Source organism: Aquarana catesbeiana, linkage group LG13, assembly GCF_042186555.1.
Source record: "Aquarana catesbeiana isolate 2022-GZ linkage group LG13, ASM4218655v1, whole genome shotgun sequence".
Classification (NCBI taxonomy): Eukaryota; Metazoa; Chordata; class Amphibia; order Anura; family Ranidae; genus Aquarana; species Aquarana catesbeiana.
The window spans coordinates 184,334,100-184,357,768 of record NC_133336.1 but is presented as its reverse complement, the minus strand read 5'-3'; positions in this window follow the sequence as shown (position 1 = coordinate 184,357,768).

Sequence of the window (23,669 nt, the reverse complement as noted above, 5' to 3'; positions counted from 1 at the left end):
GGACACTTCCTAGTCTGTGGCAAGAATATTGTCTGACGTTAATGCTTTATAAAAAGATCTTGTCAATAAATGAAAGATATGTGTAATATATGTTTTGTAGACAATCTATTTTTATTTTTGTTAGATATGCATTATAGTTTTTAGCTTTATACATTCCCATAAACTCATAAACTCTCTTTATTATCATAAACTCATCTTTTATTTATTTATTTTTTACTAAAATAGACCCATCTTCCTCCACCTTGTAAAACATAGGGGAGGAGTTGGCCTCCCAGATGTGAAAGCTTATTATAGAGCTACATGCCTCACCAGGCTGGTGGACTGGCACTGTCACTCAGCAGCGAAACATTGGGTGGCCATGGAGATGGAGGACTCTGGCGGCACAGCAAAGAGCTGACCGTGGATTCCATCACCATTCCCAAAGACCTTCACTGATCACCCTTCATAAGGTAGCACTCTTCTGGTGGCCAGGGATACATTCAGACATACTATAGTGTCACCACAGCCCTGTTCTATGGTACCGGTATTGGGCAACCCAGAGTTTCCGCCAGGCCTTCAGAATCCCCATTTCCAGCGGTTAGTCACGAGCGGACGTCTCCGCTTATGCGTCTTTGTGGAACTTTCTGCCTAGGTGTCTTCGGACACAAGGCGCTTCTTGCCAACTCACGGAATTGGAACACCTGTGCTGCCAGGGGGAACCAGTCCGTCATGGCCTCTCAATAATATATGCATCTCTGATTCGACCAGCGGAGGGATATCTCCCAACCAAGTGGGAGTCAGACTTGGGCAGCCAGTTTACTGACTCGCAGAAAGAGAAGATCCTTCATTTCTCCCAGAAGTCCTCCATAGCCACAAGGATACAGGAGACAGGTTACAAGATCCTAACCAGATGCTACCACTCTGCACCGTTTCCTCCTCGTGTTCCCAGTGTTTGCTGGCGCTGCGGAGGTGCTGAAGGGACGATGCTGCATATTTTCTGGGACTGTCCCAAACTTGCCCTCTTTTGGCGTGAAGTGATCTATACAGTCAAGCATCTGACCAATGTTGACCTGGAAGGAAACATCTTTCAGACAGACCGATCAAGAAATATAAGGCCTCTCTCACAATCCAGCTACTAAACGCGGCCAGAGCATGCATCCCCTTTGTTGGAGATCGGAAAACCCTCCATCAAAATCTCTGTGGTTCTCTAAGGTAAACGACTTGAGAAACATGGAGGATCTCACAGCTACGTTTCATAACTGGGAGGAGATCTTCCGAGAGACCTGGCGACCCTGGAACCACTTTGTATATACTGACACATATTTACAGGAGGTGGCACAAATGAGCTAGCCTTCCCGGCTCTGACTCTACTCCCTGGGCGAGAGGCCCTCTACGCCCTCTCTTTCTCTTCTCCTATCCCTGTACCCCCAGCTCCTACTACTCTTGAGTAATCTACTCCCAACATCTACCCCCATTCGGGTTGTTCCCCTGGTCCTACCCCCCTTTTTTTCTTTAGTTATCGTTTGGAGACCCAGTGATGGGATACGCCCCTCATATATGAAGTATATCCTGGTTTATTTTCTTCTTTCACATAGCCCCATCCCTGGGATTCTTAGGTCCAAGGGAAGTACTACCTCCCGCTACACTACCTGAAAATCTTAAGCTAAGTTACTCTAATCTATTGTGTGTTATATACTTTATTTCAGTTCATCTCACTATTTCATGCATTAAAGTGCATAAGCCTTGATCCTCTATATAAATGTTTGATAGACACCCCAGTGTGGTGCATTGAGCACTATCTACACAAACGTATTTGTTAATATGACCGCATACTCTGTGCAATGCTGGGCCTGTTGTTTTCTGATTCGGCCCTTGATTAGTTATCTGTTATTGGTTTGAGATTCTGTAACAACTGTTTATTTTGACTGTTACATGTAACTTTCTTTGGTAAATAAAGGAATTAAAAAAAAAAAAAAAAAAATAGACCCATCTGTAAATAGTAAAAGCCTAGCATACTTTCGTTAAAGGCCTGTTATGGTACTGTTTTAGGGTATTTTTTTAACCACTTGCCAACCAACCGCCGCAGTTATACTTCAGCAGGTTGGCTCGGCTGCACAATTCGCTGTAGGTGTACATCGTACACCGCGATCTGTGGGCGCGCACGCGCCTCCGCCCCACCAGGTCAGCGGGGGGAGCCAATCAGCGGGTCCGGCGGACTCGATGTCCGCCAGCCACACGCGATCGTTCCCCGCAGTGACAGAATGGGGATCTGCCTGTGCAAACAAGGCAAATCTCCGTTCTTACAGGGGAGATCACACAGATCCTGGCTTTCTGTTATGCAGGAAGACGAATCTGTGTGTTGTCCCAGTGAGCCCTTCCACCATACAGTTAGAACACACAGTGAGGGAACACAGTTAACCCCTTGATCACCCCCTGGTGTTAACCCCTTCCCTGCCAGTGTCATTAGTACAATAACAATGCATATTTTTATCATCGATTACTGTAGTAATAATGAACAGAAAAAGAGCGCACTCACAATGAAGAGGTATGAGAATAAACACTATTTATTGAAAAATACACAACATAAATAGAACAGTACAGAAAAATTAAAAATCATGTATACTGATACATAATGTGCAGTGAGCCCTTGTGTATCTACACGTTTCACCGTTAGGCTTCTTCAGTATACAGTCAAGGTTCTACAGATATCAAATAAAGAGAACGGACCTCACTGTCTTGCAGAGAGATAAGTCTTAATTATAAGTATCCAGAAACTGGTTCAGAGGGTACCATCCCACTGGAAACAGGTTCTACTACACCACCGTCAGGATCTATGAACAGATAGGTCAGGCCAGCCCAATCTGCTAGTAAGAGAGGAGCAGGAAAAGCCAGACAGTTCCAGGGACGAGGCAAAATAATGCACAAAAAGTGGACTCAAAGAGGGAGGGGAGCCAACTATGGGCTTCAAAGCCCATAAAGCAATGAGGACACTCACCAGGAAAATAGTCCAAATATGAGACTGAGAGATTGTCCACAATGTGTAGCAAAATTTTAATATTTAGACAATGATGTATGGCCCCTGGGAGACAGGTGACTAGCAGAACAGGAGAACAGGAGATCACGATTGAAGAGCAGTTGATAGACAGAAAAGTATGAATCCACAGTGAGGGAAAAAATGTCTCTTGTTAAAAATTCTAGCACAATTTGGTAGGTGTCTACGTCCTGAAGGGATATAATAACTTTTTAATAGGAGTAATGTCATAAGAAGGAGTGAAAGAGGTATTAAGGTAATATACAGTACATAGCAGGGTTTCTCAGCCAGGGATCCATGGAACTCAAGGGTTCCTCCAGAGGTTGCTAGGGGTTCCTTGAGTAATGGGCAATTTCTGCCTCTCAGATACTTTTCCACTGACACCACTGATCTTTTGAGCTATCTGTAACACGATAAGGATTGTAAGGAGCATTCCGCCCACTGACCATTACACTAATGTATCATGAGTTGAAGATATAGTAATTTTTAGCAGGGGTTCCCTGAGACCAGAAATGTATTTCAAGGGTTGCTCTGTGTTGAAAAATTTGAGAAAGGCTGGTATAGAGTTCTAAATATAGTGAAATTGTTATATTAGCCACTAAAGGGAGCGCTGTATTTCATGCAGACTCATTCAACCTCCCCATGTAGATAGAATATCAGCCCCACAGGGAATGCATTGTTTCTAATAAGTTGACTGATTAATGATGATTGTGATTAATGCTTTTGAGTTGGCTGGCTTGCATTGTAAGATGGAACAATAAGCATAACCATTGCATTGCATATCACTGCTATACAGGACACATAAGCAAGGTTTTAAAAACATATATACTATATATATGCATGTATTCAGTTCATTATTTACATCAAAATGATCACTTCTTCATATATATGTGAGAAATCATTGAAAATCTTAAAATTTTCCTTTTTAAATTACTTATTTTTGTCCTTAGATAGGAATAGTCATAACTCCCAAATAAATAACAACCTGTTTTTATATGACAGAATGGTGATTATTTACAAGAGTGTCTATATTTAGTACTGCATGTGACCACAGCGTGTCTATGAACTCCACCATGAGCCCAGACTGGAAAATCTGTGTCCATTTATGAGCTGGTTCATTTAGACTGAATGCTTTTGAGATGGTGAGTGTTTCATAAAACAATGTTCTGCAATACTGCTCAAACTGTCTATATACAAAATAATATAATATAATATAATGTGACAGATGGGCATTCTAAGGATGCAAATAGTACCTGTTTACGCAGGGAAAGGTTCCCCAGACAGATGGGTGCTGATTATAAAAAAAAAGAGTATTCTCTAGTAGGGATGAACATTGATTTGGTCCAAACCCATACGTTAGCTATCATTTCACAATCTCCACTCTTTCCAACATTGGTCCTTCTTGGCGACCTGTCTGTGTAGTCCCGCCAGGCCTGGACACAAACTCCCCACATGTCAAATTTCAACCTACTCTCGCATCACATAGGGGCCCTGAATGACTAGAGAATAGTGATGAACTTGGGTTCGGGTTTGGGTTTGGTCAAATGATAGGGGCCACGTACCCATATCATGGATCTAATATGGCCACATGGCCATAGTAGGCCAATTGATTTGACCTAATATGGGCTGTGTTCTTATATGAGGTCAATGACATGGGCACATAGCCCCTTTTTTTTTAACCAAACCCAAGCCTGAACTCAAGTTCATCACTATTCTTTAGTCAGTCATGGCTCCTATGTGGTGCAAGAACAGGTTGAAGCTTGACATGTGGGAAGTATGTGTCCAGGCCTGGCTGGCCTACACAGGATGCCAAGAAGGACCATTGTCTGAAAGAGTTGGAGATTGTGAAAGGACAGTGGTAGTCCCCGCCTGAATAGCCTAGCATGTCTGAGATAAGGAAGTAGCAGTCTGTATGTGAGCAGACAACAGGTCCAGTCTGGTGACCAATGGAACCAGTTAGGCCCCTTGCAGATAGAGCTGAATCCATCAAGCGGATCCAGCTGCTCAGCAGTGGATCTCTCCACTGATCCCCGCTGAGCAGGCGGATGACAGGTCCAGACACAGCCCCCTGTTCTCTATGGGGCAGTTGGATGGAAAGGGCTGCTTGTCTGTTTCCATACATCTGTCATCCAATCTGCTGGACGGATGGTGAACATATCCCAATCTATCTGTTTTTAGCTTGCTTGGATCTGATGGGTGTCATTGGACACATGTCCGCTGACATCCACACACTCCATAGAGAACAATGGGTGGTTTGATCAGGTCCGCCTGTAAAACAGACAGTCAAACCCAATCAGTCTGCTGGTGTGAAAGGGGCCTAAAGCAGAGAGGCTAAAACTGAGGCAGGTGTAGGGTTAGAAAAAATATGACAAATAGCCAGAAGGCTGAAAGACATTTATGTTCATTGATAGTCTGAACAACCTCTGTATGGGCAAAACCGTGAAGTGGGCCAAAGTGGGCAACAAAAAGGCCTGAAAACATATTCCACTGGATGAACCAAATTCCTGGACAACACCTCTCCATTTGAAACCATATAAATCCATAGGCAGACCGAAACAATAGAACAATGGGGATACAGCCATCTAACAATAAACACATAGCAACCCGCACCCCACCTCAAACTATCTAGCTGTCAGGACTGGGCTCAGCCCTTCCTTCTCGGAGCAGGCCGCTCAGCTGTCGGTTAATTGCCAGCTCTAATCTTTCCACAGTGACTCACCTGGTGATGATATCCTGCTCGTCAGTCCTGCTGGCTACTTAAGCTGTTCAGTCCAGATCCTCTCTGCCTTCACCTGGTCAACATATCAGAGACTCTCTCTTGTGTACCTGTGAAAGACTTGCTTGGCTGACATCCCTTCTGGTTCCTGATCCTGCTTGCTGCTCCACTACGCTGATTCTGTTTCCTGATTTCCTGGCTCATCCTGAAGTACACTGATCCCTGGCTCCCTGATGTCCTGGCTTGTCTGATTATCCATTCTGGTTACCGAACGCTAGCTATGTTTTGACTACGTTTCCTCTGTTTACCTTTTACTATTATTATTAAACTAATGTGATTTTTACTGCACTTCTGTCTCAGTCTGATTCATGGTTTCTAACGCTAGCAGTCTGAAAGATGGAATTATTTATCTTCATATATTTCTTGAGGGATATTGTTCATAAATATTACTGTCCCAAGTGAAAGAACACCTTCATTCCTTCAACACAAACCACACATATTGAAACCCAGGATAACAGGGGTAAAACGAAATGCTGAGTCCGGTGTGGTTGTACAGTGAGTCTGGTTAGGACAGACCCAACTGGGCTTCTCGGTCACCCTGTGCCCCTAATAGACATTGCATAATTGCACGTCTTATGCCGCGTACACACAAGTGGACTTTTCGTCCGGACTGGTCCGACGGACTATCCGACTGACTTTTGGCGGACCTCCAACGGACTTTCCCAACTAACGGACTTGCCTACACACTATCACACCAAAGTCCGACGGATTCGTACGTGATGACGTACGACCGGACTAAAATAAGGAAGTTGATAGCCAGTAGCCAATAGCTGCCCTAGCGTCGGTTTTTGTACGTCGGACTAGCATACAGATGAGCTGACTTTTCGATAGGAACTGGGTCCAGCGGAGTTCCGACGTAAAGATTTGAAACATGTTCCAAATCTAAAGTCTGTTAGATTTTCGACCGAAAAAGTCCGCTGCAGGTCCGATGAAGCCCACACACGATCGAATTGTCCACAGACTCAGTCCGTCGGACCAGTCCGGTCGAAAAGTCCGCTCGTGTGTACGTGGCATAAGAATTATGCTGAATTTGGGATCTTCAAGGTAAACGGAGTTCAGTGGTCAATGAGCGGAAGTACAAGGGCAAATCAAACAATGTTTGAGACTAATGCCTAGTGCACACAATGAGAAAATCGAATGAAATATACCGCTTTCGAATCAATCGTACGATAATCTGATTTTTAGTACACAGCTTTCGAGAGCCAATTACAACAGTTCATGTGAAATTATCCGGGACAAACACAAATTACGATACCAGAATACCAGATACCGGAATAAACGAGATGACAACAAAAAAACCCTTGAAATAATGCTTAGATCACAGTGAACACAGTGAAGTTGTTAAGAATAAAAACAAATGAAAAAAGTAGCAAAAAAAGCATATATCCTAGGGGAAATAATTATTTAACACCCCCTTGATCTGTAGATAAAAGTTTAAACATAGTCTTACATAGTTCGTTTAAACATAAAAGCATCAACTTTTGACAGTCGGTGCCGCTTTTCAAAATGGACCACCCATGTAAAATTTTCTGTGGCTGTGAATCAAAGCATGGCTGTGACGGCATGTACTGTATACAGTCCCCTCTGGCTGTGTTGTTAGGCTTTCAGCGAGTGGTCAAGGATTGTACAGGGAAACTATAATGCTTTGGGTTTATTTTGGTTTCATTTTTTTTTTTAAAGTTTATCATATGTTTTGTAAATGATGTTTTATATATGTTTACATGGAGTTATTGCAAGTGCACGGGGAGAGGCTGTAAGAGGTTGAAGAAGATTAGCAGCACTAAAGCCCCATACACACTATTAGATTTTCTGCAGATTTTTGTCTTCAGATTTACCAAAACCATGTAATGCAAGGGCCTGCCTGATTGCATACAAATTGAAACTCTTATGCCGTGTACACACGGCCGGACTTTTCGACCAAACTTGTCCGACGGAACTAATCCGTCGGACAATTCGACCGTGTGTGGGCTTCATCGGACCTGCAGCGGATTTTTTTGGTCGAAAATCAGACGGACTTTAGATTTGGAACATGTTTCAAATCTTTCTCACAGACTCGAGTCCGGTCAAAAAATCCGCGCGTCTGTATGCTAGTCCGATGGACGAAAACCAACGCTAGGGCAGCTATTGGCTACTGGCTATCAACTTCCTTATTTTAGTCCGGTGTACGTCATCACGTACAAATCCGTCGGACTTTGGTGTGGGCAAGTAGGCAAGTCTGTTCGTTCGAAAGTCCGTCGGAAGTCCGCCAAAAGTCCGTCGGTAAGACCGTCGGACCTTTGATGCCGAAAAGTCCGCCCGCGTGTACACGGCATTAAGGTTTGACCTCATATTATATGGTTTTGGTAAATCTGAGAAAAAATCTACAGAAAATCTGATAGTGTGTATAGGACTTTAGATGAAAGAAAAGCTGAAAAAATGGGAAAACAAGATTTTATGAAAAAGAAAACATGGCAATGGTATATGATGCACAAGCTTTTGCAAGCTAAACATTGTTTAGGGTTTATATCTACTTTAATGCTCTAGTCTCGAACTGCCATTCGCAACCTGGATTCCATGGAACTTTAGAATCCCTCTACAGGTTGCTAGGAGTTTCTTGAGCTGTGGCTAGTTGACTTCTTATCTGATGGTGGCTCCATAGTTCTGAGTCAAACGCCAATTGGCAGAGCCAGCAGCATGACACCACTGATCTTTTTTGGCTATGGGCAAGGGTGGCATTTAAAACATATGGGGAGGTGTCTTACTACTGGTCTTCCTACTGGCCATCAATGTAATGGGCATTATTCCCCCAACAAATTTATTTTAGCAGGGGTTCCCTGAAGCCTCAAATGTAAAGGTTCCTCTGGGTTAATAAGTTTGAGCTGATTTCAAGCGACATCAAAGCATCACTAAAAAAAAAGTGCAGTTTTCATCTTTCTCTTGCTTGGTTGTACTATATATTTAACAAAAAATGAAAGATCCTTATTACCTTTTGATCTATTTCTCCTTTGATATAAATGCTGGGAGCTATGCATGCGTTGTATGGTGTTATATATTACAAAATAACAAATGATTTGTCTTTCTAGAAGACTGCACTGTTTGTTTCTTTGACATTGATGAGGTTGCTTTCATGAATGAAACATTGTCCTATCATAGCGGGCTCTTCCTATTGTTCTCAATGACATCCCAGTAGGGTTATCAGTTAACATGCTTCACTTCTATCTGTCAAAGAACACAAGTACCTGAACCTTCTGTGACACGGACACTGTGTGAACATGAAATCCTATATGCTTTGCCAGAGCTCAGATGTACATCAGTGTTGTTATTTTTTTCCAAAATGTTTTCTCAAGTACCTCTCATGACCTATTCAGGGTTGTACCTCCAACAATGGTGCTTCTGGGCTAGTGTGTAAAGCAGTGGGGCTAGAGGAGGCAGCACCAAGCTACAAAATCTACCAATTGTGATAACCTTTTCCTTAAAACTGGAGCTGGAAAGGGATGCAAGTAACACTAAGAGGAGCCAGAAGAAACATAAAATTGTGTCTTTTCTCCTTACCATTAAAAATTAGTTCTTCACCAGACCATGGTGTTGCCTCCATTGCAGTGGCGGAACTACAAGGAATGCAAAGGTTGCACTTGCAACCGGGCCCAGGCATTTCACCACCGTGGAGGGGCCCCAAGATGACAGGAAGCTACAAAACATGAGAAAGGGTCCCACTGCAGGACTGTAAGGCTTGGTGCACACTGATGCGAATTGGAGGGGAGTTTCCCTGCATCCAACATGACAGGAGAGTGTGACTGGCTCGCAATGGAGCCGGTTCACACAGCTCCAGGGCGGCCACGGTTTCAGAAGGGTCCGGTGAGTCTTTGACGTGTGAATCCAGGCAAAAATGTGCACCTGATTCACCCCTGAACCGGTGAACAGGGACACACTGGACCCCCTGCTGTGACCCGCGGCCACATCATTGTGATGTGTCACTAAGACTTGAGTCTCATTGATTAAGACGACACCCATTAAACTAAAACTGGTGCATACCGAATCTGGTGCAGTTGTGCATAGTAACCACTCAGCTTCTAACTTCAGCTTGTTCAATTAAGCTTCGACAATAAAACCTAGAAGCTGATTGCTTACTATACACAGCTGCACCAGATTCTGTGTACATCAGTTTTAGTAAATCTCCCCCTGTGTCGCAAGTCCCATGATAGTCATATGGGGCTTATAAATGGCCCTGTGATGGGCGTAAAGGGCCCCGAGATCAGCAGGAAGGCCCCAGGTTTAGAGGGAAGGGCCAATGGAGAGGGCCCTTTCACTGATGAAAAGGAACCCTGCAGTCACGGAGGCCCTTCGTGTTTTCTCGCACTGTGTCCCTGAAAATTCTGGTTGCACCTCTGCTCTACTACATTAGCTACTAACCACTTGTCCTTAAAGCGAACTTTCATTTGAGAAATGTATTTTCCATCCCGCTATCATTGTCGCCTAGGCAAGAAAGAAATGAAGACCCATCCAGCAGCCTTCTAGAATACCAACATCACAAAACCCAGGAAGCTGCAGGAGGCTTGCCCAGAGCGCCAGACAAGTCATCATTCACCTAACGCAGAATATTCAAGGGGTCAACTGCAAGATCCCAGAAGAGACAGCTGGGTCCCAATGACCAACCAAGATGGTGGTACAGGATGGAACATGCAATGGAAAAATAGCAGAGGAGAAAAGCAAACACAGGACTCGCTGGCCTGAGTGAGTATGTTCTTCTTGCATAAAAGACCATCAAAGGTAAGTAGCATATTATGGAGTAGTTTAATGGGTTTCTGTTTATAAGTTTATCTCTAAACAAGTATAGTTTTTATTAAGCATAAGATGCAGTGCCTTGCAACACAAAAAAAAGTTGGATGTCCACTCCTAGAGAGTCAGCACCCGTTGTGGTCCTCACCAACCGGAGTAATAACATACAGTGGAAGCCTGTTATTATAGAAGTTGGAGAAAAACAGAAACTATTTATTATCTCTAGGAAAACAAGCAGCTGTTTTATTCTCTGTATACACCGCTTTTTATTTTATATCTTGAAGATTTTTGTACAACATACAGAACAATATACTGCTCATCCCAGCAAGAACAGGACTAGAGGGAAGATATTCCAATGGGAACCCATATTGCAGCGACAACTGTCTAAGACTTTGTTCACATGGGCCATGGCTCTAAACACATCTCTGGAAAGCAATCCACAGGTGGATTGCTTTTCAGTAAAGGAGGCGATGTTACTGCCTTGCAAATGCCATTTCTTTTTTTTAATCCCCTAGGGAATTTCACATTAAAATACCATGCGTGAGTCAAGCATTTGGCATGGGGTTGAAGAGCAGTCCCATTGACTGCAATGGATGTACTTAGCAAGTGAAATGGCCTGGCAGGGCCCATTTTGGCAACAGATATAAACGAGTGAGCACGATTTTTCCCACTGACAACATCGATGGTGGACTATTCCCCCTACTAATTATTATTATTATTTTGTTTTGTTTTTTTACAGAGCTCTACAGTGCGGTGCCTGTCAAAACCCTGTGAACAAAAAAGCGAACCGTGAAAGCACAGCACACAGAAAAAAGTGCAAAAGCATACAGTACTGGTACCACCTCATCCCTAAAGCCTCTGGGGCACAAAGGTCCGGACAGTAGTGGTCTACCTAGGCCAAAGCCAGGTGGACTTCGTTCCTTAGGTACCTGCCAAAGCTGGTACTCCAAGTACTTGATGAGGGCTCCCCTGAAGAAAGATCCTCTGGTTGGGGAAAGGAAAAAGGCCAGAGGGCCACATATCCTCTCCCCAAAATTAGGGCAGACCCAAAAACCCTGCACCCTTCATCTCTGTGAATGAAAAAAAAAATACACATGCAGTGTAAGTGGCCATGATAAATACTTATATATAAGTAATGAAAAATATATAATACTAACCACGGGGCACTAGTCCTCCCACTGGCACCAACGCTGGGGCACTATTCCTTTCACTGAAACCAATAACGAGGCCCTATTCCTCCCACTGACACCAATGATGAGGCACTGTTCCTCCCACTGATACCAATGAAGGGACAATATTCCTCCCACTGACACCAATGATGGGGCACTATTCCTCCCACTGACACCAATGATGGGGCACTATTCCTCCCAATGACACCAATGGTGGGGCACTATTCCTCCCACTGACGCCAATGATGAGGCACTATTCCTCCCACTGACACCAATGATGGGGCACTATTTCTCCCACTGACACCAATGATGGGGCGCTATTCCTCCCACTGACACCAATGATGAGGCACTATTCCTCCCACTGACACCAATGATGGGACACTATTCCTCCCACTGACACCAATGACGGGACACTATTCCTCCCACTGACACCAATGATGGGACACTATTCCTCACACTGGCTCCAACAATGGTGTACTATTCTTCCTACTAATACCAATGATGGGGCACTATTTTTCCTAATAATACATAATACCAATGATGGGGCACTATTCCTCCCACTGACACCAATGATGGGGCACTGTTTCTCCCACTGACACCAATGATGGGGCGCTATTCCTCCCACTGACACCAATAATGAGGCACTATTCCTCCCACTGACACCAATGATGGGACACTATTCCTCCTACTGATACCAATGATAGGACACTATTCCTCACACTGGCTCCAACAATGGTGTACTATTCTTCCTACTAATACCAATGATGGGGCACTATTTTTCCTAATAATACATAATACCAATGATGGGGCACTGTTCCTCCCACTAATACCAATGATGAGGCACTATTCCTCCCACTGATACCAATGATGGAACACTATTCCTCCCACTGACACCAATAATGGGGCACAGGTAAATTCCTCCCACTGACACCAATGATGGGGTACTATTCCTCACACTGGCACCAATGATGGGGCAGTGTTCCTCCTACTGATATCAATGATGGGGCGCTATTCCTCTCACTAATACCAATGATGAGGCACTATTCCTCCCACTGATACCAATGATGGAACACTATTCCTCCCACTGACACCAATAATGGGGCACAGGTAAATTCCTCCCACTGACACCAATGATGGGGTACTATTCCTCACACTGGCACCAACAATGGGGTACTATTCTTCCTACTAATACCAATGATGGGGCACTTTTTTCCTAATAATACCAATGATGGAGCACTATTGCTTTCACTGAAACTAATAATAGGGCACTATTCCTCCTACTAATACCAATGATAGGGCACTATTCCTCCCATTGATATCAACAATGGGCACTATTCCTTCCACTGATACCAACAACGGGGCACTATTTCTCCCACTAATAGCAAAGATAGAGCACTATTACCCATACTGTATCAATGATGCTGCACTATACCCCCCACTAATACCAACGATGAGGTACTATTCTTCCTCCAACTGACCACAGATGCTATGTAATTTATTTACTCCCACTGACCACCAAGCCTGATATATTTTCTACTCTCACTTGCCACAGTGCGGCCCCCATAAAGTCTGAAGGACAGTAAAAACTGGCCCTATGTTTAGACCGTCTGGAGACCCCCTGGGGTAGGCAAACAAGTAAATACATATACAATTCACTTCGCAGGTGACCCTGTTGGTATCCGCACACCTGACATCCTTCTATTGAAAAAATGGTGAGAAATTGTAAGTTGAACATCATCCAAAGATGGCATTAGCTATCAGAATACCTGCAGTGGGAGAATCAGCCATCTGTGCTTTATAGTGTGGTTGGAGGAACTTGTTAGTGTCTTTTTGTTCACTCTGCTGGTTAAACAAAAAAAGGTCTGTGTGTGTACGGCAAGCCTTTCCCTTACCTTTCTCAGTCTAAATGCTGATGTTTAGAAACAGTGATGTAACTGTAGCCATAGCCAATGCAGCTCACTGTTGACAGGGGGGCTTGGGGAGGCTTCCCGGCTGGCAGAATATATTGGTTACAGCTAGTGGCTATACTATAGCCGTTGGTAGAAAAATCCAAAGGGCTGGTTGTACCCAAGTTTTTTGATGGATCTACTTGGGTACAATCTAAATTCGTCTGGTTCCTGCTGAACAGGCCAAACTTCGATCCATGTATGGCCGGCTCAACTCTCTAATGTTAAAGTCATCCATACAATTTCCTGGTGGGATGGGGATTCCTCCCACTGGCTGAAGAAAAAAAAAACAAACAAAAAACCGCCTATGACATGCTTAATTCAAGTGGAACTTTACTCTCTCCCTCAACATTGACTATTTTATCTATTTCCTGAGTTACTTCCTGGTTTCTAGGCCTGGGCAAATTATGTCATACATTCCAGGAGTCTTCAGGAGTGGAGGAGGGGCTTTCTCAGCTAAGTACACCACCTTGCCTGCATGCATGAGCTAAGGGCAGATGGATTCCAGGAAGTAAAAGTGACATGGCAGCTCACTTCCTCACTACAAGGAAGTAAGCTGCTATCTGGACAAAGGTAGGCCAGTGGATGTAGTATATCTGGATTTTGCAAAAGCATTTGATACAGTCCCCCACAAACACTTAATCTACAAGCTGTTCCGGGGCTGAAGTGGTTTATCATGATTGATTTCAGAGGGGTGGAGTGACATGCACTGGGCGCGTGGCCTAGTCGGAGGCCAGGCTGAGACTGCCTTTCACTTTCCCACATGGGTCTGCTTTTTGATGTGCGGCTCACGGATCTTCTTTTCAATATTGCTGTAGCTTATCCATACCTCCCAACATTTTGAGATGGGGATGAGGGACACCTACTAGTAAATGTATGTAGGCCTAGGACACGCCCCCTGCTACACCCACTTAAAAGAGAATTAACCAAAAAAATTTTTTTATCAAATCCACAAGTGCCTTTTTTTTATTATACTATTCCCTTACATTGGCTTTTAAAATGCACAAATGCAGCAATTTAGAATTTGGATGAAAAGTTTAGCACTGGGAAACACTTTTTGAAAGATAAAAAATGCATTTTATATACACAACTATATAGATCAGACCAAAATGAGGAACAAATGAGGGGGAAAGAGGGACAGAGGGACATTGCTCCAAATCAGGGACAGTCCCTCGAAATCAGGGGCAGTTGGGAGCTATGGCTAATCAAATAATTCTGCATAGAAGCCACTGCCTTTGTTAGCCATGCGGTAATCCTACGGCCCATTTATAATAAACCACACCTAGCCTGAATGACCCTTGGATCTTTCGTGACTCCCTTTTTTCATTTTGCACTGCAATTATACTTACGCAAATGTCATTAGATTAAGTGTATAAACATTGAAACGTAATGTTGTACTTTCTTTTTATTTACTATTATGCTTTTCATCATATCACAGCGTATTAAAAGGTCTTGTGAGGACACATCAGACTATATACTGGTCACCTTTGTTGTTGCAGACATAGCGTGGCAGGGCTAAAGGTTGTCTCTAGACAGCTGATAGTTCTTCCTTCCTGATCTTTGACCAGAGATCCTCTTGTAGTCATTCGATCAGTCCCATGATTTGACATATATCCAAGTAATATGAAATTTCCCCACCTCCAGTCTCTAGGATCATTGACGTGGTAGGAGTCATACCGTAATAAAAACTGCAGCCTATCTATATATGAAAAATGGATCACTAATGAAAGCCAAAGGGCAATATATAGTTTCATTGATGCATATTTTCATGGGATGTAAAAGCCTTTTGTATTACCGAAAAGAAAAACACATATACGTGAGCTAATGGTTCTGCACACAGTATTTATAAAATGGAAAGATTCCCTCATGGGGTTTTTTAGCAGCCAAGAAATTGTTCAAAGATATTTCATTAAAAATTTTTATTATATATTAAAAAGCAATTTGACAGTTGACAGAGAGTTGTAAAAAATTGTGCCCTGGCATTCAAATGAAAATGACAAAACCACCGATCAAGATGAAAATACATATTGTGTGAAATTTGAATAAAATTGCATTTTATTGCCAAAGAATAATCTTCCACATAGAACCCCTACTCGTTTCGACCCTTGTAATTGTGGTCTTCTTCAAGGGGGCATTTTATTCTATGCAGAAAAAAAGGAATTACTTTACATCTTGATAATCATTTGATTTATTTTCCCATGTATTTAATCGTACCAAAAAAAATGTATATTTACCAATCAAGACGATGGAAGAGAGAAAAACATGTTCTATAGCCAGAGATTTCTTTTAAAAGCAGCTCATTCCAGCAATCTCAAAGACTTTGGTATGTCGTCTTCACCTCCTATGACATGGACCCTGCCCTCAAAGAACTTACAAGAGACCATTTGTTTGGACCCCCGGGGAAGGAGATGGGGAGGGGAGCCTTTTGTATTACCTTTTTAACAGCTCTTTTTTTTCTGCAGGTCAGGTTCAATGTCTTCCAACTGAAATCCAATTACATATAAAAACCCACTTATTAATTCAGTTATGCATTCATTAACCACTTACCCCCCTAAAGAGTTACCCCCCTTTAACACCAGGCCATTTATTGCTAATTTGCACTGCGTTACTTCAACTGACAATTGCGCGGTCTTGTAATGCTGTACACACATTAAATACTATATCTTTTTTTCCCCACAAATAGAAATTTCTTCTGGTGGTATTTGATCACCACTGTTTTTTTTAAATTTTTTTATGCTATTAATGAAAAATGACCAAAAATGCTACAAAAAAGCAATATTTTTTGCTATAAAACATATCCAATAACAAATAGAAAAAAGCTAATTTCTTCATAAATTTAGGCTAATATGTATTCTGCTGCTGTACACAAATGAAATACTATATCATTTTTTCCCCACAAATAGAAATTTATTCTGGTGGTATTTGATCACTAGGGATGAGCTTCGAGTTCGAGTCGAACTCATGTTCTACTCGAACATTGGCTGTTCGCAAGTTCGCCGAACAGCGAACAATTTGGGGTGTTCGCGGCAAATTCGAATGCCGCGGAACACCCTTTAAAAGTCTATGGGAGAAATCAAAAGTGCTAATTTTAAAGGCTTATATGCAAGTTATTGTCATAAAAAGTGTTTGGGGACCTGGGTCCTGCCCCAGGGGACATGGATCAATGCAAAAAAAAGTTTTAAAAACGGACGTTTTTTCAGGAGCAGTGATTTTATTAATGCTTAAAGTCAAACAATAAAAGTGTAATATCCCTTTAAATTTCGTACCTGGGGGGTGTCTATAGTATGCCTGTAAAGGGGCGCATGTTTCCCGTGTTTAGAACAGTCTGACAGCAAAATGACATTTTGAAGGAAAAAACTCATTTAAAACTACCGCGGCTATTGCATTGCCGACAATACACATAGAAGTTCATTGATAAAAACGGCATGGGAATTCCCCACAGGGCAACCCCGAACCAAAATTAAAAAAAAAAAATGATGTGGGGGTCCCCCTAAATTCCATACAAGGCCCTTCGGGTCTGGTATGGATATTAAGGGGAACCCCAGCCAAAATTTAAAAAAAAAATTGACGTGGGGTTCCCCCTAAATTCCATACCAGACCCTTCAGGTCTGGTATGGATTTTAAGGGGAACCCCGCGCCAAAAAAAAAAAAAAAAAAACGGCGTGGGGTCCCCCTAAAAATCCATACCAGACCCTTATCCGAGCACGCAACCTGGCAGGCCGCAGGAAAAGAGGGGGGGACGAGAGTGCGGCCCCCCCCCCCTCCTGAACCGTACCAGGCCACATGCCCTCAACATTGGGAGGGTGCTTTGGGGTAGCCCCCCAAAGCACCTTGTCCCCATGTTGATGAAGACAAGGGCCTCATCCCCACAACCGTGGCCGGTGGTTGTGGGGGTCTGCGGGCGGGGGGCTTATCGGAATCTGGAAGCCCCCTTTACCAAGGGGACCCCCAGATCCCGGCCCCCCCCCTGTGTGAAATGGTAAGGGGTTACTTACCCCTACCATTTCACTAAAAAACTGTCAAAAATGTTAAAAATGACAAGAGACAGTTTTTGACAATTCCTTTATTTAAATGCTTCTTCTTTCTTCCTTCATCTTCTTCTTCTTCTGGTTCTTCTGGCTCTTCTGGTTCTTCCTCCGGCGTTCTCGTCCAGCATCTCCTCCGCGGCGTCTTCTATCTTCTTCTCCTCGGGCCGCTCCGCACCCATGGCATGAGGGGGGAGGCTCCCGCTCTTCTCTTCATCTTCTTCTTCATCTTCTTCTTCTTCTTCTTCTTCTCTTCTTCATCTCTTCTTCCTTCTTCATTTCTTCTGCGGGCCGCTCCGCATCCATGCATGGAGGGAGGCTCCCGCTGTGTGACGGCGTCTCTTCGTCTGACGGTTCTTAAATAACGGGGGGCGGGGCCATCCGGTGACCCCGCCCCCCCCTCTGACGCACGGTGAATTGACGGGACTTCCCTGTGACGTCACGGGGAATGCCACAGGGAAGTCCCGTCATGTCCCGTGCGTCAGAGGGGGGCGGGGTCACCGGGTGGCCCCGCCCCCCGTTATTTAAGAACCGTCAGACGAAGAGACGCCGTCACACAGCGGGAGCCTCCCTCCATGCATGGATGCGGAGCGGCCCGCAGAAGAAATGAAGAAGGAAGAAGAGATGAAGAAGAGAAGAAGAAGAAGAAGAAGAAGATGAAGAAGAAGATGAAGATGAAGAAGAAGATGAAGAGAAGAGCGGGAGCCTCCCCCCTCATGCCATGGGTGCGGAGCGGCCCGAGGAGAAGAAGATAGAAGACGCCGCGGAGGAGATGCTGGACGAGAACGCCGGAGGAAGAACCAGAAGAGCCAGAAGAACCAGAAGAAGAAGAAGATGAAGGAAGAAAGAAGAAGCATTTAAATAAAGGAATTGTCAAAAACTGTCTCTTGTCATTTTTAACATTTTTGACAGTTTTTTAGTGAAATGGTAGGGGTAAGTAACCCCTTACCATTTCACACAGGGGGGGGGCCGGGATCTGGGGGTCCCCTTGGTAAAGGGGGCTTCCAGATTCCGATAAGCCCCCCGCCCGCAGACCCCCACAACCACCGGCCACGGTTGTGAGGATGAGGCCCTTGTCTTCATCAACATGGGGACAAGGTGCTTTGGGGGGCTACCCCGTTTTTATCAATGAACTTCTATGTGTATTGTCGGCAATGCAATAGCCGCGGTAGTTTTAAATGAGTTTTTTCCTTCAAAATGTCATTTTGCTGTCAGACTGTTCTAAACACGGGAAACATGCGCCCCTTTACAGGCATACTATAGACACCCCCCAGGTATGAAATTTAAAGGGATATTACACTTTTATTGTTTGACTTTAAGCATTTTTAAAATCACTGCTCCTGAAAAAACGGCCGTTTTTAAAACTTTTTTTTGCATTGATCCATGTCCCCTGGGGCAGGACCCAGGTCCCCAAACACTTTTATTGACAATAACTTGCATATTAGCCTTTAAAATTAGCACTTTTGATTATTCATGTTCGTGTCCCATAGACTTTAACGGTGTTCGCGTGTTCGAACGAATTTTTTTCCTGTTCGCATGTTCTGGTGCGAACCGAACAGGGGGGTGTTCGGCTCATCCCTATTGATCACCACTGTTTTTTTTTTTTTTTTTTTTGTGTGCTATAAACGAAAAATGAACAAAAATGCTGAAAAAAAGCAGTATTTTTTGCTATAAAACATATCCAATAACAGATACAAAAATCGAATTTCTTCATAAATTTAGGCTAATATATATTCTGCTACATGTTTTTGGTAAAAAAAAATCCCAATAAGCTTATATTGATTGGTTTACCTGAACATTATAGCGCAGTGGCGGCTGGTGCTGGAGGTTTTGGGGGGGGGGGGTGCGAGCGGGACCCTCCAGGTCTGCACCCACCGTATGGCGGAGCTCCCCTGGACTGTCTGATGCCGCAGTTGCTGTCTTCACCCGGTCTTCCTTCCGGATTCTAAATGGCCGGGAAGCCGGGAGCAGTTGCTGGTTCGCTCACGAACCTGAAAAAACCTATTGGTCCGCCGCTCCGCACAGTGCACGGCCACACAGATGGTGCGAGCTGGGGGGGGCAGCTCTCCTGCACCCCTTGTGGACCGGCCGCCACTGTTATTGGGTCTACAAACTATGGTAAATATACTGGAATTTTTTTTTTTTTATACTAGTAATGGCGGCAATGAGCGACTTATAGCAGGACTGTGACAGTATGGTGAGCAATCTGACACTAACTGATACTTTGTGCGAACCATTGACAAGAATACTGTGATCACTGTGTTAAATATGCACTGTCACTGGTTGGGAAGGGGTTAACATCTAGCAAAGTTAAATGGTTAAATGTATGCCTAACAGTGCTTGGTGTGTTTACTGCGAGGTGCTTTTACTAAGGAATATGCCGGTTTTTATGCCGTTCCAGGAGAATGCTTGTAATCCAAAGCACTCGCATATCAAATCGAGTTTCCCCATAGAAGTCGATGGAAACGAAGATAATTAGTTCTGCATTGACTTCTATTACATGCAATACCACATGTGGCCAGTGGTGGGGGGGCGCCATAGAGCCTCAGAAATACTCGGGGACAGCTCGGCTAAACTCGGAAAGCCTCGGAAAGGCTCAGAAACACTTGTGAACTAAGTATTTCCGAGTCTTTCCGAGTATTTCTGAGTCATTCTGAGTATTTCCGAACGGCTCCGAACCGTTCCGAGTGACCCCAGCGCCCCCCGCACCTCTGGTCAAATGCGGTACTGCACCGCCCATTAGCTTGAAATCTGCTCGTTTTGCGAGACAACACTTGCAAACCGAGTCAGAATTAAAAAAAAAAAAGTTGCTCGTCTTTGAAACGCTTGTTAACCGTATTACTCTTAAACCAAGGTTCCACTGTAATGGTAAACCAACTCAACCTCAAATGTCTGTGTTATCAATATCAGAAAATAGACTGGTGTCACTACTGCTTCTCACACATCTTGAGTTCCCACAAGTGTACTTAATACATACTGTAAATATATCCCAAACAGAAATAGAGTCAATTATATCACATGCTGAAATTAATATTCCAAAAACAACATCATGGTGCAGCAGTTACGTGTAAATAAATGAATAATAAAACAACTAATAAAGCAATTGGAAAAAAGGCCCAAGTGTCCGTGTGATTTTGCAACCATATATATTTGTGATATTGTGTTCAATCAATGGTCAGTAATGGCAGATATTTCCAATGTGTGATTACTGAGGATGGAGGTGGATTGAGAACACCAGCCTGTGAGTGACAGCCTCAGCTGTGCATTTTTCCCTATAAGACTGTGTAGATGGGGGGGGGTCTCCTTGCCCTCCACTCAGGTCTCACATTACACTCAGCTATCATCTCTGAGCTGTGCAGTGTGTGATGTCAGATCCCTGCCCCCTGCCTCTGGAAGCTCAGAAAACCTGTGCAAATTCCGTACTTTGACCTGATATACGTTGTATAGAAGAGACGGCTGCAGATAAAAAGGTACAATTTATGTAGGAGGATTGGTTTCTGTGTATCACATGAGGCTAGTCACTTTACTGGGCATATGTAAGAGTTTCCAACCACTTTAAAGACTTTTCAGTGATTTTTTTTAAGTTTCCATGCAAAATAATTTTATTAGGGAGAGATTAGGGATTTAATAAATCAACTACGGCACTAATCATGTGGTATGGCAATGTTAAACAGGCTGTGCCTAATTCAGGAAAGTAGCGCGATGGATTCAGGTAGTTCCAGCTTGTGTCACTTTAAGAATGCGTCGCCATGGCTGAAAAATGGTAGTAATTAAGGTCAACTCTGAGCTGGAGTGCAGAGAGACACCAGTGCTCAGAGTGGGGCATGTATGTGCTGGGAAGCTGTCACATTCATGACACAGGGCTCATGGTTGCTAGGATGGCAGCAGATCCTGGCTTCCTAGCAACCTGATGACTCATCCCCAGGCCCATTCAGCTGCCAACCGGGATATTAATAAACAAGGGGTTTGCTTGCTGATGTCAATACCCAATTATGGCAATGGCCAAATATGGGTATTGACCTTGGTGTCTTTGGTTGCTATGATGCTATCAGATGCACAGCCGATGGCATCTTAGCAACCAATAATGCTGAGCTACCAGGGTTGAACATGCATTTAGGCCAGTAGTGTACATGCTATAGACACCCTGACCTCAGTGTTGCCCACAACAGGCCTTCAATTAACAGATACATGATTTTGTCACAGACACCATCATACAGAGGCATGACAGAATTATAAAGAGTGTTGTGGACAGTCTTTATGAATTCCCTGGTGTGTGTTACTATTAGTTACGCCTTGCACCTCTGCTTCTCAGTTTTTGACTGAAATCAAGTATAGTATTTGCTCTTATCAGTGTTTAGGGGTGCTTTGCCATCATTCTGGTCTGTTGACTGGGATGGCTGGCTTTAAAGTATCCCTGCTGGTATTATGGGGATCCTGAGGGATCTTCCCCATGGAAAAGAAAACAAATCAAATGCACACTGGGGAAAGGGGGGCATAGGAAATATTTCCCTAGTATAGAGGATTCCAAGGGGCTCAGTGTCCCCTGAATTGAACTGTGCTAGCATGTCTGGCTGAAGGTCGGGAAGGCAGAGGGCCTGTGGTAATCCTGGGGGAGGCGGAGTAACACTATAGGTTTGGGACCCCACTGTGTGAAACAGCATTAGGCCACAACACTAAAGCTCTTTTTCTGCACCGCTCCTCATGGGATGGGCTTTTTGGCTGAGACAGGAGCAATTGTTGTTACCAGGCCGCAAGGCCTAACCATTGTGCACACATTGGCACTTTTTTATTTATTCACTCTTTATGTTTTGTCACTGTACTGCATGTTCTTTTTCTTTTTTTTTCATAGATGGTAGGGTGTGGGTTTTTGGGCCTATCCTGAAATCTAGGGGAGGATATGTGGTATTTTGGTTCCTTCCTCTCCTGCCTTGGGGAGGGTAGCCTCTCTTCGGGAGATCCCCCCCCCACCTAGTACTCATTAATTTGCTTCAATTGATCATGAGGAGGAATAGGGTCCACCAGACTTTTTTGGCCAGATGGACTGGAGTATGCCTTGCCCCCATCAGGAACCTTTGGTTCCGGGTGGCCAGGAAGGGGTCCTTTCTCTTCGGAAGGGCACCAAAGACACACCTCAGTGTACGTTATTGGTTCACGTTTGCGTTTCGTTTTTGTACACTATACCACAGAAACAGTATACCTTATACAGTATACCTGGTTATATAACTGGAAATTATAATAAAGGCTTATGGTGTAGGACACATTATCCATTATTTTTACAGATCACAAATTAGAAAAACAAACATGATACATAGGAAATTAGGTAAACCTGAGTGATTCAGTTCTAAATTTGTTTCCCAGGCGTGAGATCCTTGTTCCTCTGACCTATATAAATATTTCCTCACATCAGCACTTCTCATATTACATCAGGTGTCTTCTTCCGTAAGTCATTAAGGAAACACTATGGATGTCATTCACACCAAGGTGTGTTCTATGGTTTGTGGGAAAGGTATTTCTAAGGTATTGCAAAGAGTATCAAGGAGGGGACCCTGCATGACTGTAGATCTCATATTGCCTCATAACTATACAATACACCTGAATCTGTAAACAAAACAGCCATTGCCTAAAATGCCCTCTGATTCAGATGTAACCTTGGCAGGCATACACAGGCCATTTTATAGACGCCTACATGTTTTTAGCGGCATTGCGCCAGGATCTCATATGTATGGTACATACATATTTACAGTGGTCCCAGCAGGTTCAATGTAACCATGCAAACCTAAGCATTCTTGGAATTCAACTTTAAGCTTGACTTTTTGTTCTTGAGTTTTGATGGAACATTCCAGAATTTTCTATAAAGTTACCAACAATTTATCCATGTAAATTGTACAAGCAAATTCTGCAACACTTAAGCTGGCCATAGGAAATAGCCTGAAATTCAAACCATGTGTGGGCAGGCTAAATGTACTCAAATTGATCGATCAAACAACT